The following is a 14137-nucleotide window of genomic DNA, read 5'->3' as shown; positions in this document are numbered from 1 at the left end:
ACATAGGGCTCTTCTTTCATTATGCAGGCTGTCATGCTTTATTGAACCACATAATTTCACCTAATTAAAATAAGCAGTGTGTCGTTTCCTCCCCCTTCTGTTTTTCTTAGTTGGACGAGTGCCAGTAACGATGTTTAGAGTATCCTAAGTGGACATCCTATTAAATATTCATTTTTATGCACCTCTTTGCAGTCAAAATTACAGTAACTCCTGCTGATTTCCTTTGTGAATACCAAGATGCACTCTTTATCTTTCTTTAATTTAATATATGTTAAATTATCTAGGACTTGTATTTAAGGAGGCTGGAAAAGGTGTAAGTTTGTTATAATGGGCAAAAGGATAGGAGACTATGCAAAACAGTTTACTGATTCAAGCCAGCAACATAAACCATTTAGTCTCTCATAAGTAATTATGCTGCAAATCACTACATAATCATTCATCTGCTATTGCAGCACATTTCAGTTTAGGCAACTCATCTCAGACAAAGTTTTTTTCCTTCAAAAAAAGAAAAAGATGGCTCCATAACTTCATGCACACAGAGAATTCAAACTAGAATTATATTCTATCTGCCATATACCATTCAGAACAGAAATCTGATCCAGCCATGGCGGCAGTCACCAGTCTACATTTGGCAATACAGACATCAGTGGGTGCTTGCAACAACACATGCTTTTCATTTTAAGTTGTGATATTTTTTGTTCATTTCATTAAAGTGTCTTTAGGCAAAAATACAGGACAGAGATGTTTTCATGAAAAAAAGAATCAGAATTGGAGAAATGATTAATGAAAAAAATAAAGGATTGTTGAACTACTGAACAAAATGAAAGTATAGTGTAAGTTTTCAAAAGGGCTTACAGTCATGACCGACATTTTCTTCATAAAACTGCTTTGCTTTACACACACAACCATGAAAAAAATGGCAATAATGTATGCTAATACTTTGTCAGAGCCTGCTATGATTCACTGTTCTGAAGTTGTCTTTATAAATAATGTCAAAAATGTGCCATATGACAGTCATAAGCATTTATTCATGCTTAGGTAGGGTACTATTGTTCAGGAATGAAAGGGAGCTCAGATTTACCATATTGTCACATTTCCCCCCATTTGTTCACGTCCATTAACAGCTTTTAGCTTGTAAATGAATTTCATTTTCAGAAAGATTAAAACACAGATGGATAATCAGAACGGGAAAGCTCAGGAATATCAGAAGAATCTCTCTTTAGAATGTCAGTTATGACATGATTATCACAAGTCCTGAAGTATAGGAATTTAGGGGATTTTGAATCCAAAAGAGGGTTGCTTTCAATCAGTTTCATAAAAAAAAAAAAAAAAACACAAAAAAACAACAACAACAACAAAAACCTTACATCTTCTGTTTATACCAGGAACATCTGTTGAGGTTTGGTCCTGTAGGATTAAAATTACTGAAAGCATTCACTTGTCTTCCATAGTAGTGATGGACTTAGGTAGATGCTTAGAGTTCAGCATCTGCTCAGAGAATTTGAAAGACTTTATCTAAAAATGGGACAGCATTACTTCCATTGCATGGCTCCTATTATCATACTGAACATCTTAAGGTGATTTCAAGAAAATTCTCTGATAGATGCTAGTGCTTTCACTGCCATTTTACTGTACAGATGAAAAGCAGAATTACATTGCAAAAAGCAACAAAAGATCTCTCCAAAAGGTACTTGTTCCTCAGTTTACTGTTTTATGTTACACATTTACAAGAAGTTTGGGTGAATTTTGCTTGAGTTTCTTACCTACCTATGATGCATTAAATAGGAACATTATATATATGGTTTGTTCTGATAGTACCTATGAACCCTATTAAACCAAAATATAGCTAATTCTGGCTCTTCCTACATTTAAACAATGCAGAAAGATTACAAAAATTTGCCAGTAAGAAAATCTGTGAAAATTAATGACTGCCTACTGAAACATGGATGTGATATTGTGTATCTGTAAATCACCTTTCATTATGGAATGTCGCCATATTAATTTTTAACTCAGTAAAAATATTATACAATTGTTACCTTATTTTTCTAACTTGTTTCACTAATTATATTTAATAACTTCTTTATAGATTTTAGACTTAGATACGTAATAGAAAAGTGACTGCAAAACTATATTTGAAACACTAAATTTTGCTATGATTTCTTGCTACTAATTTTATTTAATAAACTGGAAATTTAAATTTAATCTCTACATAGTACAATGCAGAGGGATTCCTTTCTACAGTGAAGTAATTTGAACACCTCATATAGTTTTAAAAGCAGTATAAGGATATCATTAAGCATATGAATCAAAGCCCAGAAATGAAAAGAACCTTCAGATCATGCCTTGCATTAGGAAAGTTCCTTTACCAGAACTCACAGAGTGAAAGGTCTTGGGCTTTTACAGCTTGCTTGTTAATTTATTTAATTACTTACTCTTTTTACTCTTGTGCTTTGTTTTTTTTTTTTAATAGTCATTATCATAAAGTACTCATTTAAATTATTAAAATACTTCCAGAAAAAATGTGTCTATTTATGTAATCTTCATTACCCCCTAAAAGTACATATATAAATTATCTAGTTAACACCTTAAAGTAAAAAAATCTTGGAAAGAAAATAGAAAATAAAAATCAATAGGGCTTTCCACATTAAAGGAAATATTCAGAAATGAATGGAAAATAAAGAATAGTAATGCCAACAGTGAAAATTGAATATTATTCTTTCTTTTGACCAAGAATGATACCATCACAAAAGCTGTGAGAGAAAATGGACAGAGAAAAATGGAGTCCTTAACCAACTTCTCTCTGCTTTTGAACTCAACAAATTAATCCTGGTCAAGCAATACCTATGATTCAATTACTATTTTCTTGATCCTCTGCACCCTACTCAAAGAGGGGTTTTATGTCATTCGGCTTCCTCTTAAGCCTCCTCCATTTTCTATCAGCACTTGATTTAACAGTCATTCTTCAAAAACATTTTTGCAAAGCCCTCTCTAGGGGTTTTAACCTTGCCTCTTGGGTGAAATGTTGGAATAAGAGTAATGATGTCTTATTAAAGCTAGTCATAATAAGAACAGCTCATCCTCGCCCTGTGGTGCCCTTCAGAAATACAATGCTAATGTAAGAGAGAGGCTCTTCCTATAATGTGATGCTAACTTGAGTCTTCCCAGACAGTCTTCTGTTTATTCTCTCATTAAGAAATATTCCATTATCTTTAAATTGTTTTTTTCATTCTTCTTAAATATTTTCTTCTCTATTTCTTTTCCCTTTGGGAAAAGGGCAGAAGTGACTCAGATGTTGCCACAGATGCAAAATAAAGATGACAGTATGTTGTACAAGGATGCATGTGGATTATGAAAAATAGCATCAAATGTGTAAGGAAGGAGATCCCTTTCTTGTATTGTGTGGCTGTCGCAGACATCTTTCATGAAAAATCCTCTCTTAGGATTTTTCCTTGTGAGAAGCTGCAGTTTCAGCAACCAAAAGTAAACAATGGTTATCTGCTGCTGTGGAATGCAACAGGTAGAGCCTGTGATTGGTCTCCTGTGGATGTTTAGATTTACTGACCACTCATGGCAGAGCTGGCTCTTGCTCTCTGAGACACAGATCTTTGTTATTCATTCTTTTCTATTCTTACCTTAGCTAGCTTCTGAAGAAACCTTTTCCTTTCTATTTCTTTTTAGTATAGTCTTAATGTAACATATATCATAAAATAATAAATCAAGCCTTCTGATCATGGAGTCAACATTCTCGTCTCTTCTTCTTCCTGAAAACCCTTGTGACCATGGTCACATGTGGCAAAGTGACAATGTGATTGTTTCCTCACACTATATTGCATGCAATTTTTTGTTATTCAAAATGATCAAAACCACAGCACAAGATATTTTTGGTACATTTTTTTGGTGCTGCATAAACATATCTGAGAAAAAAAGCTTACCTAACTACTAGAAGTGTTGATAGCATTGATTAACACTCATAAATGCAGTTCTTTTATTGCAGAAGGCTTTGAGCTTGGCCAGGTGCAATTACCCCTTCATAAATCCATTATTATCACCCTGAGTCACTTTCTTGTCCTTAAGAATTTTGGAAATGATTTCCAGGATTATTTATTCCATCACTTTTACAGGGATTGAGGGGATGCTGAAAGGTAGAACTGAGGATAAAACACTGGACCTTTCATAGGCTTGACCCTCATCCTCAGGACCATGTTGTCACAGGTAATCCTTCCCTGGTCTCCTGTAGCTGCATTGCTGATGCCCATACAGAAGAGCAGCAGGGGGTAGTAGAACCATAGAATGATTTGAGTTGGAAGAGACTTTCAAAGACCATCTTGTTCCCGCTTCCATGGATGGGTCACAAATTCTGTGGGTAACCCTTTCCAATGTCTCACCAGGCTCATCCTAAAAAGCTTCTCCTTATGTCCAGTCTGAGCCTAATCGCTTTCAATTTATAACTATCTCCCCTTCTCCTTTCACTATGGGATGGAAAAGTCTCTATTGGTCTTTTAGCCCCCTTTGCACAGATCTCTGCTGCTTTCCGTTCTCCAGACTGAACAAACCCAACTCTCTAAGCCTTTCTGTATAGAAGAGGTGATCCATCCATCTGATTATTTATTTATTTAACAGATCCATCCTTATCTTATACTGGGAACCCCAGAGGTGGGTACCAGACTTATGGCAGACTGGGACCTCCATCTCTCCACCCTCCACAACAGACTTAGTCGCTGCAGTCCCTTGTGTCTTTCCCCTGGAGCTGCTGTGTTCCTCAGACTCAACCTACTCTAGTTCTTTATTGGATGCAGCTCCCATCCCATCATCTGCTACCAGGGTACTGACCAGGCATTTCTTTGCTGTGCTCTAGGTCTCTTCCCACCATGTACTAAACAGATTCTTGACTCTGCCTAATCAAGTGCCAAGTTGGAAAAAATATCAAAGCATTTTTTGATCCAGAGAAGCTGTCAGTTCTTTAAGAACAATTAGTTTTTTTTCTAGAAGTCTCAGCCTTCTGTTGACCATATCCTTTTCTGAGATTTCTCCAGGAGTCTGATGATCCCAGAAGATATTCTAAAAAAATCCCTAAGATGTGCCCAGAAACTGCTGTGTAAATTGCTGCACTTGATAGTTGCCCTTGATAGCTGCCATCTCTGATATGGGAGAGAAATAATACAAGACACGGAATTCATTAGAACTAGTGGATACTGAGAAAGTCAGAAGGAAATAGGGCTTAAAGAAATTAGATCCCTACTGGTTTCCCCTCTGTTTATGGAGTAGTAAGTGCCATTAAAATTCATTAAGTTCTGATTTAGCTAAAACATTGACACTGGTGCTTTGAGTCCTCAAATTAATTATATATTGGGTACATGGCAGTGATGTGTAGTTGATTTTTGAGCATTAGATTTAATATAATATCCCATGCACCAAAAATATATTATTGTGGTACCTGTCATAGGTAGTTGGACACTGAGATTTGGTAAAAAGAGAGTTCAGATAGCCAAAGATAGAAATTGCATTTTGTTTTGGTGCTGAATCCTGCTAACTCTTGCTGACTGCCTGCAGAAGACTTAGAGTGTGAGTCCAACATCTTGACAGACTTTTGAATCTGGAGAAGTTCCTGTAGCAACACCTGTTTAAGACACTTGTCTTTGTTGTAATTTGACTTAGAGGTACACAAACAAGTGTTGCAAAATCTGACTTAGTAAGTAAGTTATTTGGGGATTTTCTCAGTACACAAAAAAAAAAAGTGAGAGAAAGGAAATTTAAAATATATATATATGATCACACTTAAAAAACAGGAGGAAAAAAGCAGTAGCATGGTCAGACTCATCACTGCGATTAAGGAAACAGCATATGCTTCCTATAGGTATCTCCAGATGTGTCCACATAAGCAAACTGTCTAAGTTTGGCTGTTGTCAAGTCAAAGACACACAGAGAGATTGCAAGGTGACAAAATGTGATTGCTTGCTTTCAGGTAAGTTAAACAGCTCCCTAGCCACCATTAAATGTTTACTCCTCATCTCCATCACCTTTGAGTGGAGCTTAGGTAACTAGCTCATGCCTAGTCTGTTCTACTTTAAATGTCTCTATATCAGAGCTCAAAATCTTACCTGGACTATTGCTCATGTCTTGGCTGAAACTGTTGGTGACAGAAGTATCATCCAGGTTTTATTGTCTATTTTATTTTAAAAAAATCTTAGTGCATTTTTTGACTACATTAAACCTAAGGTTTGGGTTCATTCTCTTTTTTTTTTCTTACTCTATATTTCTATTTCATTTTAAAAGCATTTTATATAATGGTCAGACAGTCTGAGCTAAATGTTTTGTTACGGCAAACATTTAGTAATATACAGTTTTACTCGATAAATTTCCTATCTCTTCCCTTCCTTCTTCCAGTTTTTAAAAAGATAAATACACAAGAGTTTCAAACTATATTGATATGTGGATTTAAAATTCATTCTGTTTATGTCCCAGTGTATGATAAACCTGTCTTATGTAAGCTCCCTAGGTGACCTGAATGTGTTTTGGTTTTTTTTTTCATGTCCCACTTTAGATTTAAGATTTTATGGAATGCTAGCAGATGGAGTTAACACATGTTTTGACACTTCTTTTATTGGGATTTATGAACTATTTATACCTAAAATTGTGTCAAATTATGTTAATTAAACTGAAGTGCTGTCCCCAGAGAAGCGCTCACAGCACCAGCCTGACAGAGTTCAAGAAGTGTTTGGATAATGCATTCGGGCACATGGTCTCACTGGGGATGGTTCTGTGCAGGGCCAGGAGTTGGACTCAGTAATCCTTGTGGGTGCCTCACTCAGCTTTTTTTGTGGTTCTGTGATTCTGGGACTTCTTGGAAAAAGTAATTGTTGTTTATTTCTTTATTCAAACCACACCCTTCATAAAAGAAAAAATAAATAATTATCAAATAATGCTTCATTTTCAAACATAATTTCTTTAAGGGTAGTCTTTGATGTTTTTAAATCCATGTTGTTTTAAATATTTAAAACATAAATAGTATAACTAGAGATTTATTCCTGCAGATGAACAATATTCAAGCTATACATTCAAAGACAGGTGAACAACTGCTCTTCATGACACAGTCTTAACAATAATTATTATACTCCACAACAACATGACTATTTCAGTGTATACTATCATAGATTCAGTCACATAAGTTTCTTCTGAATGACAGAAAAGATGTGTAAGTGGCAGCAAAGAGATGTGATCACATTTTGACATCACCATTTCAGATGATTCAGCTTGGTCTCTTGGTTGAATTGACTCAAATAAAACTAGCTCTAGTTATCTGTAATCACACTTCTCCTTGCACTTCTTGCACAGCCGCCCTTGTGTAGCTCCCTGAGAATGAGGAATCAGGTCTGACTAGTTAAGAGCAGCTGTCCTTTGCTCTCAAATACCTTGGGTAAAGTGCTCTCCCTTCCTTATTATCAAGCTGGAGAAAAGAGAGGTCAAGCCCTGGAAAGCCTGACTACTCTGGCAAAGGAATATTTTACATTTTTTTTATTAAAAACCCTTTTTTTCTCAGAAAAAGCAAAATTTCTTTGTTGGTAATAACTGTTTTGCCAAAAGATGTTTTCTTTCCAAAATATAAACATGCAAAAATACAAAGTAAAAAATCAATGAATAAATAATCTATGCTTTTATGGATTACATAGAAAAAAATCTACACACTGTTAACCAGAAACTAAGGTTTCTTACTGCTGGAGAAGACAGTCTGACAAAATAAAGGCATGTTCTGATCCAGAAGACCACAGAACAGTCTAAAACACAATTGAAGAAGAATTTTGCCATCCAAGTTCAAAACCAAAAAAAAAAAAAAAAAGGTGAAATATTCAACTTTACTCAGTTTATGGTGTTTGTCTGTACACCCTGATTTGTGGTCCAAAACTGTGAACATACATAGAATTTTTCCTCTTTAAGAGTTTTAGTTGCTTAACTCCTGCCCAAATTCCTTAGGGTATGAAGATGAAACTGGTGTGGGAATATTTTCTTGCCCTGAGACTGCAGATGTAGGTCTGACCAGTTCTGAAGGACACTGCCAGGACTAACCATCCCAAAAAGGGTTTATTTCTATTATAGAAGATGGGCAAAAGGCTACTGTCATCCAGACCTGGAAATTCTGCTCTCACTAGGCTGAGAAGAATTTTGGGCTCCCTTTCAATTAATCTGGAAAGAGGACTTCAATCAAAAGATAACCATTTATGTGGGATTCATCACAAATGTGAAAAATTTCACTACCTTTCAATACCATACAAAAGTATGTCTTTGTCTTCTTTTTTTTTCTTCTTTGCTGTTATTCAGAATTCAATCCTGCATACATAGGGTTGAAGGGGAGTGAACAAGTGTTGTGCATTACTTTGCTAAGTTATTAGGACTCTCATTGTAGTCCCTGATTCGAACTTCATTTCTATTTTCAGTGTTTAATTTCATTCCTACTGAGAGGAACACTAAAAATGCAGACTTAATCACTGAAAACTGTGTTGCTAATCTGCTAGACATTTTTGTGAACCTTAATTATAAAACTGAATTGTGTGTCACGTGGACACCAAGCTCCACGGAGGAAGGGAGAGCAGAGAGTTTATACGTGTTCAAAGTCCTGATGACCTGAAGCTGCTGTGCTTATTTAAATGAGGAAGTGTCATGCTTCCCTTGAAAAGCTGCTGTGCATCACTGAAAGTCATGGTCCTGTAGGCCTTGAGTCTTTATTTTTTCTTCAGCATGTTCCAGCTTTCTGCAGGTGGTTTTACCAGGAATTCTCTGTAACACGAGATGTCTGCATTTCAATAAGCTCAGCCCCATTTGATGAAACAGTTGAAGCATATTTTTTTCCAGTATTTTCACTGTAACTAGCAGCATTTTTAAATGCTCCCAGTGTTGGAATGCTCAAAAAACACTTGATCTGCACAGACATATAAATCATATGAATGCAATATCTCCCATACCAAAGACTACTGATCATCTAAAAAGTCTTTGACCTGTACTAAGCAACTCTGATATGTCTGAGTAAGAGTAATTTATCTGTCTGAGACTGTCCTGAATTTCAACATTTAAAATTGTCAGTCATAACAAATGTAAGGTAGAGATATGTCCAATGATTAGGACACTCTTATGCCAAGTGAAGGATGACAGTCTGGATGCCTTCAGATTAAGAAGTATGTTGAACCCTGTTCAGTATTCTTCTTCAAAAGTTTTTTAAGCAGTATTTAAAAAAAAGAAGGAAGTGGTGTAATGTCTTTTTCTTTAATAGCTTCTGAGTCAGCCTTTTGGAGGGACATTCTGAATACTCAGTGAAGAAAATTCTCTTCAACTCCATGAGTGCTGCTGGGACTTGGAGAGGAACAGCATTTCCTATATAACTCTATGCCAAACATAGAGTTAAACAAGGGTTAAAAATACTGTAGACGATATTGCATATATCCTATTGAAACACTTATGGATAGAACTGTGTCCAGCCCTTATATACGGTCTACAGACACCCAAGGAGCTCTTGATCACACTGAAAGATACTTAGATTTCCTTATGACTGTTATGTAAATAAAATATACATTTTGTCTTATATGAATATCTGGACCTGAATCCTCTAAATTCTAGAGAAGTTAAATCTAGTTTGTATTAGTAAGAAAGCATATTATTCTGAAAATAGAATTAATTATATGAATTTATTTGCTTTATAATGCCAAGTGATTCTTTGGCTTCAGTTTTTCTAGTGTTTAATAAATTAAAGGGAAATTTCTATACATGTTAAAAATATTAATTGCTTTGAGAAAATCCATTTCAGAATTTCAGCTCTAGACCTGAAGAACAAATTCCTGATCCTGCACCCATTCTGTGTTTTTTGTGTTAAATACCCCCTCATAGTGCTATGTTTTCCTGGATGTCCATCAGTACTGTCATAGAAAAAGAAGTGTAGAAATTGAATGGAAAAATCTGAACAAAGTCCACAATGCTCGAGGGACCTCCTGTTTCCAGTCTGCAGTTGCTCCCTTCATGTAGGGAATTGCAATGACCTATGACATTGAAAAATCTCTCAGTCCTTTCCAGTTTTGATGGAAAAACCTTATTCTTAAGTTCATCTAATGTAAATTTGGAAACTGTGTATTAAATGTTATATGCTTATGTAATTAACCTCAATCCCTGTCTGCAAAGAAAAGAATGTTCTTTATTACCCATTTCCACCAGACTTTGAAATTAAAAAAAAAAGAAGCTTTTGTTTGACGAAAAATATTCATCTGTCATTTTCTTCATCACAATGAATATTGCCTTGAAATACATCAACATTCTTATGAAGATCTGGGAGTTTTCTATGTCTGATGGACAGATATGTTCATGGTACTTTAAAGAACATTTTTGTGTTGCTTTAGATATATATATGCATTCTAAAAAAAAAAAAAAAACTGTGGTAATGTTATGGATTTAATAGTTTTACAAGCAACCTGACATGACCTTCATCATTCTGTCCAAAGTCCATAGGTTAGGTCATATTTCCTGATCCATTTGACCTTACTAAGTGTTTTATCAAAAGTGACTGCTTAGCCATTTGTTGAAAAGAAATCAATAAATATAAAGTGAATGTTTGTGTTAGAAGAGCTTTTATAGTAATATTTTTTTCACCAGGGGAATAAAAAAAAAAGAAGTTAAAATAAAAGAGCTTCATTACAGGGAGAGTGTTTTTTTCTAAAAGAGCTTAAGCTTTCAGAAAACCCCAAACCTTTTCAGTAGCTATTAAAGCCTGTTGTCTGCTTACAAAAATGCAACATGATGCCAGTATGGTACTGCCAGGCTAAGTATTAATAAATAGACCTTCTAATAGACTTGAACTCCAAGCTTCCAGTTCAGTAGAGAATGGAAGGGTCCTAGGGCTCAGAAATTCATTATGTGTCTAGGAAGCATCAAAGAAAAAAAAAAGTTAGGACTGCATTACTGGCAAGAGTACTAATCCAGCCAAATCCCTAAGTGCTGCTATAAAAGTACTGCTGTGTATTGAGCCATTTAATGTTAAAAACTGAGTATGCCCTTCCATGATTTTCTTGATTATGGAGAAAAATGAGAAACAAAGTCCATGTTTTCATGGATAAAACATAAGAACAAATAATGCTTGGACTACTGTTGATTAGGGGAAACTGCTATCTTTCATTTCTTTGAGTCAGGTGTTAAGTGAAACCTTTTTACATATGACAGCATTAAGACCTGTGTAATTTTTTTTAAATTGTCTCAGATGGAATGTGTCCAGTATCTTATAATTTTCTTTTCACATTAATTCTATCTGTATCTATTTCATATCATTCAACTCCCACTGCTGAGGTAAGACAAATGCAGACTCCTAAATTAAGTGAAACACCAACATTACACTTGATAAAAACAGGTATTAAACTGTTCCCCTTCTTTTTATGGGTCAGGAAATGCACTTCACGTTATTGAGTTTGCATACCATAAGGTACGTTAAAAATTTGAATTTAAACAGTGACAGATAAAAAACCAAACAAAATTATGTTTAATAATTAGTCCTCACAGAAGATTTTGAGTGGGAAGAGTTTTGTGTTTCAAATACAGGTATTAGGAAGTGGTAGCAAAAATAAAAAAATGCTCACAACTGCAGGAATATTGTAGGCAAATACAAGTCTTAAAGTCTTCCTTGGTTATTCATTAATGATCACGGTCAGATAAATGAGTTTTACATAAATATTTGATCAATGTTACTGCAGTCATTACTGCATTATATTCTTTACCTATGTTAGTCACTTGCTGTATGCAGCCAATTTATCAGAACACACAGAATTGATAAAAAAAATTTAGAGTAAATTTAAGTGTAGCATTATCAAATTTTGAATAATTGACTATAAAACTTTAATAATCTGTATTTATAGTATTATTTTTCTTTTAATGAAGTGTTTTTTAATATTTCTTAGAATAAAAAAAGAGACAGTACTGGTCTTGTCACATTTTCCAAGCTAATGATTTGTGTAAGAGTATTCCTGCAAAATGCAAAGCCAAGGTCAAGTAAACTTTTCAAATGATGTACAGATGTAGGAATAACAAGTACTGGCACCATGACCAGGAGTGTTCAATGTTAGCATGCTGAATTATGCAATGACATCAATTAGAAAAGTGTACTTAGATATGTTCTAATTTATTGTCCTTATTTTATCAATCTAGATTGTGTAGAAAAAAAAATATTTACAACATTAAAACTGCATCTTTGCAAGATCAACTGTCATATTTTATTTTATTTCTTGAGAGAAACATAGTCAAATTTGAACCATTTTAGAGTATGCCTTGCATGACAGTTATACTTTTCAATCACCATAATGACAAATCTAAAAACTTTAAATTGGTTGTGTAGTTTAAAATGTAAGGTCTCATTTTACATGTTTAACTCTCAGTAATGAGGGAGCTACCTGAGACTCTTCAGTAGCCTAAGAATTGAGATGTAAATTGGTTTTGTAACGCAGTAATGTTATAATCAATAGGGATTTCTCAGTCCTTCATTTCAGCTGATACTTTCTGGCACTGATGCAGCAGAGTTGTTTCTAATAAAGTAGCAATCAACATTCAGATTTTAAAAAGTGTTGAGACAGTGAAATTACAAGCCAGTAAAGGTTCATTCATTCTGTTCCTGCATTTTATTGCTAGTAACATCAGTGCCATCATGATGTCCCCAAAGACATGACATTCTATTTGTAACCAAAGCATGTAAACTAGAAGCTGTATATGCAGTATGTCTTATTAATGTGTATGCCTTGTCTGCTCTTGCAGGAGAACATTTGCAAATTGTATTAGTGGGCATATCTGACTAATCCTCCACACTCATAATTGTCTGATAATAAAAAAGGATGAACTTTTAAAAACTTTTTTATTATCTCCATTTATAGTCACACATCATTTTACAATGCTTCTTACTTTTTCATACATTTTCAAGAGGGCTACTTGGTACAAATCCTGCCTTATAAGTACATGAAGGTCTGTTCTTACAAGGCTATGTATTTCTTATTGTGTAGAGGAATAAACAAAGCAAATGATGGTATCTGAATTCAAAGATCTTCAAAAGTAAATGATAGCCATTATACACCATCTAAGATTATCAAGCAGAAAATGTGAGAAATTCCTGTTGTGAACTCTATCAGAACAGTCATGATTGCACCACCATGCAACAAGTCCTGGAGTGTGAGGGACACACCTGCCCCACTGGTTCAGCACACAAGGATAGAGGAGGTTTTACTTTTATAGATGTTTGGAAAAAATTGTAAAGCCTTTCAAGAATTTAAGGTTAATTTGATGCCTCGGACTGGCTACCTAGATCAGAGGCTAGACAGAGTTAAAAGAATAAAGTAGGTATTCATTAAAGGCTTTCAATAGATACACCTTAGTCAGTGCAAAAGCCTTGCAGAGACTACATCCAAGATGGACAACAGTCACAAGTTCTCAGACAGATAGATGTTTAGTCTATTTGCATATCAGAGGTTAATTGTCCAATTATAGCTTCAGGTAATGAAGTCATATTCCTCTGGTTTGCTTTTTCTTCCCTGATTTGCTTTTGTTTATACTTTTTGGGGCCTGAAGCTGTAGATGTCCTTGGGTCTCAGGCCTGGAAGGATTGTTTTACCTGACAAAAATGCGAAGAGATCTTACTAACACTCTGTATGGAGTTCAGAGTTACACAGTAATGCAGGATCTGAAAAATACAAAAGCTAAAAACTTAAGGCAGCAAATTAAGTTCCTTATTTTATGCATTTCACTGAATATGTAAAAGATTAAAGTAATTGTCCCCTATTCAAAAGGAAGTACACAATGAACTGGTTTGCACTGTACCATATGAAACAAAAAGTAAATTTTTGCTGCTGACTTAATTTCCTTCCCAAAATCCTTGATATCTTCTTTCCATTTTAGTAATTTTTCACACTTCAGAATCCTTGAAGTTCACAAGATACAAATCAAACACAACTAATAGAATAATACAACTAGGACATCTTAGATAAATGTTGCTTTGTTCCTTTTATTCTAAAACCAAAAGGACTTATTTGCATTTGAAAGAGTTCCATGTACTAACATATAGTTCTAACATACAGTTCTAATTCTGTATAAGCTGAAAGTTTTCAAGAGTGGAGTACAGGCAGAAAGTGTGTAACAC

Source organism: Molothrus ater, chromosome 2 (assembly GCF_012460135.2).
Source record: "Molothrus ater isolate BHLD 08-10-18 breed brown headed cowbird chromosome 2, BPBGC_Mater_1.1, whole genome shotgun sequence".
Classification (NCBI taxonomy): domain Eukaryota; kingdom Metazoa; phylum Chordata; class Aves; order Passeriformes; family Icteridae; genus Molothrus; species Molothrus ater.
The sequence above is the reverse complement of the archived record's forward strand: the minus strand, read 5'-3'. Positions refer to the sequence as shown.